Below are 3,755 nucleotides of genomic sequence, written 5' to 3' on the forward strand. Positions count from 1 at the left end.
ACAATTTATTTTAGATTTCGGTAGACCAATGAAACTGACTGTATGTTTCTTAAATTGCACGTGTTCGAGCAGATAATCTGTTTCTGCAGTATACATCTGTCAATATGATGAGTGTAAATTCTTGGCCTTGTGGGCAGGATCAGTGTGACTGACAGGTTGAAAACATCGCAGAAGTCAGTGCCAGCAGATTAAACATTGAATTGCCTTTAATTTAGATTGAGCTTTTCCCCCTGGTAAGATGGAGAGAGATAAAATACCTCTTACCAATTCTCTTGTTAAAATCTGGGGCAAGGACAAAGGAATGGTTCCTTTAGTAGGTCTGGTAAACTTGATAGCAGAAGGGTGTTCTTGATGGAGACAGAAGTGTTGACATGTTAATAAATTCGATTCATATCTCTGGATCTGCTAGAACTGTTTTTGTTCTTGGACAGCCTTGATACCCATTGGGGATTTGATACTCGATCTTTTTAATCACAGTTGTTCGGCGATGGAACAGTATGTAATTTGGCTCCAGATATTCCAATAATAGAACAGGAGAATGGCAAGTGTGTAGAGAGGCTGCTTACTGACTTGAAGTAAGGGAGCGGTTGCTGTGTAGCTCTTCTGCTGCTCTTGTACCTATTCAAAGGTATAGACTGATATTTATGTGGCATATATTCGCTATGTGCAAATAGCTTCTGCTATTTCTGCTTGTTACAGTATCAGATGTTACTTTCCCTAATGAATTACCTTCATTGTTTTATTGTTGGTATTTACATGCAATTTTTTTTTTTTTTAATCTGTAATGTTACGAAGGCTGTTTGCCTGGAAAACAGCAATGGCTGAATACTGAAAAGAAGTGATTGCGGTCTTGACAGTCTGCCCCAATTTCGCACGTGCTCTTTGCCAGCAAACCATTTAAGATCTTCTAATGTCAGAAATGAGGCTGCCTCAGAGCAGTCTGTTTACATCTTTATTGACAAGTTAATCCCTACTTTTTCCTGGGGATGTGTCCCTGCAGACGTCTCTTCAACCTTGTCTGCTCTAACGTGACGTATCATCCATCTAAAGTAAACTTCAAATGTGCCCACGTGTGTTAAAGACCTTTTGTGTGGAAGCTAATGTACAGAATCTTATTCCTAATGCACAAAATCTTCTTTCTGCCTACAAACAAATGAGTTTTCATTTATACAAAATACATGGTTAAAAATGTTATCTGTAAGCAGAGAGAGCCATGTGTACGTTTGATATACGTTGCTGTGCCGTTGTGGCTATTTAACCACAGCTTTAATACAAAATAGCACCTTTCATTGTATTAAAGCTGGGGATACTTAACAAATGTTAAGTAGCTGTTTGTAATTACTGATTACAGTTTTCCATCACTGCTTGGGACTGCATTGTGGTAGATGCGTACAGTGAAATAAAAGGTCAGTTCTTGACTGTACTGTTTAGCTTGAGCCATAAGATGGAGAAAAGCAGATAATACTGAAAGAGTGTAAAGTACAAAGTAAAAGTCCTCTTATGTGGGCTCAAACTCATTCGGATGAAACTAGAATATCAGGGGAGGCAGAAGAAATATGGACATGGAACCTGGACCTTGGTGAGGAGCTGTTAGGATGAACGGAAACCTCTAAAGGAGTAAGAGTAGCAAGCAAGAGGAAAGATCAGTCAGTATGGAAAGAGCAACAAGTTAGGATAAATCAGTCTGAAGTCTTGATGATGTGAAAGGGAGGCCTGGTGAAGGCTTAATCTGAATAGGAGGTGGCTGTGACTTTAAGTAGAACAGTAGTGACTGAAGTGGAATGTTCAGTCAGTAAAGTGAGCAGAAAAATGGATGAGATAGGAGCTGAGCCAGTTATTCTAGCAGAGGAGCAGAGTTGTAATAAATTATAGTAGCTGGTAGGATATTTAGTGTGAGATATTCAGTTAAAGTCACCATTCATAAGTCTCAGTGAAACAAGAAGATGCATGAAAAGTGAGAAGATGACAATAGCTTTCCAGGACCATGACGTAAGTGAGGTGAGGATGGAGACAAACAGAATGAGCTGTTTAAGTCTCAGCAAGAATGGCTGGATAACTTAATACCCCGTAGTGTTAAAAGAAAATTAAAAATTGCCAATGTTGCAAGGAAATAGATCAAATTATAAAAAAACAGAGGAAACCAAATACTTGTAGCCCATCTCCTGAACAAGATGAGTACGTGCATGTTTTTATTCATCTTCTTGAGTGGACTTTGCATATAGACAGCTGGTAAGGAATTAATGGAAGAGGTGGAATTTAATCTCATGTTGGCATCTGAGCTAACCATTAGAGTATCCTTTCAGATACAGAGAAAGAAGTACTTCCAGAGCTTGGATCTTCTTGTGCCAGAGCTGGCATTCAAATAGATCCAGCTGATTGCACTCTTGAGGCAACTATTCCTTACCATGTGGTGTAAAAAGGAGCCTTTTTTCAGAAACATATCTGTGTGCCTCAGTGTCCAGCTGTGAGACTGCTGGTGAGCATGGAAACACAGCAGAGTGTGTGCAGTGGCCTTGTCAAAGGGACAAGGTCTCTGTTCCTGCCTGTTTGCAGAGATCTGAATTTTGGAGTATGAACAATCTATTTTATTTTTTTAGTTCCCACCCAAAATAGCAGCTATGTATTTCCACTGAAAATGTGTTGAAGCATTCCAGTATTCATCAGGAAGCTGTAGAAGAGAAATATTTGTAGGCAGTTTATCTCTGAATCTTCTGAAGTGTAGGTGGGGAGAGTGGTTCTGGATTTTGTGTATTTATTTATTAAAAGACATGCAAAAAAAAATCTATACAAACAACAAACAATAAAGAAAAACAAAAAAACAAGGAACCATTTTCAATCAATGCCAAAACCACAATGGTGCAGAAGTAAATTCTAGTTTTGTGTTTGTTATGTCTCTTCTTTTCATCCGAGTGTTCCTCGTTTTCTTTGTCAGGGTAGAACAGGAGATAAAATAGAGAGCTCCAACAAACAAACAGTGCCAAATCTTGCTGTGATAATTTAAGAAGTTATCATCTCCTGCTGAGCTCTCCATATGCTTGCCAGAAGCTGCTGCCCTAACAGTACACCCAGTGAATTAAATCCACCTTTCGTTTTGGAGAGCAAAGACGGTGGGCTTTGCCCTGGAGAGGCTGAGGCGTGAGCAAACATCAGCATCTGCCAACTTTGGAAGAAGCAATTTCTGGCAGATCAGTGAGGGAGAGGAGCTAAAGGCAGCAACTTTGTAAATGGCTCTGTCATCATGTGTTAGAGCTCATCTGCTGCCCTCAGAAATAGCTTCAAAGAAGATGAAGAAACTGGTGCATCCCAGAGAATTTCTACTGTTTAAAATATTGCAGTGCTTCAGTTGCCCGCCTGAGTAAAAAAAATGCCTAAAATAGTGATGATCTGAGACATGTTTCTGAAAAGTAATGCCTGTGTCAGACCTATACAGGTAATAGGGTTTTTGTGGACTAAATTGTCATTGTCATGGACTCCAGGAGAGAGACAACACATTATTTCCATGCCCATGGGGAAAGAGCTGGCATTTGAAGTTACCAATTTTCAGACTGGTCCCTATTGGAGAAAATTAGTAAATATGTAGTAATGAGCTCTATTTTACACAAAAGAGTCTGTCAGCAGTGAATTAGATGGGGCATTTCAGGGAGAGAGGGAAGAAATCTTTTGACCATATCCAAGTATCTTCAAAGCTTTGTGATAACACCAAAGATTTTTATATTTTTATATTTTTATTTTGTGCCTGAAGGTTTTCTGCCTTT

Source organism: Meleagris gallopavo, chromosome 6 (genome assembly GCF_000146605.3).
Source record: "Meleagris gallopavo isolate NT-WF06-2002-E0010 breed Aviagen turkey brand Nicholas breeding stock chromosome 6, Turkey_5.1, whole genome shotgun sequence".
Taxonomy (NCBI): Eukaryota; Metazoa; Chordata; class Aves; order Galliformes; family Phasianidae; genus Meleagris; species Meleagris gallopavo.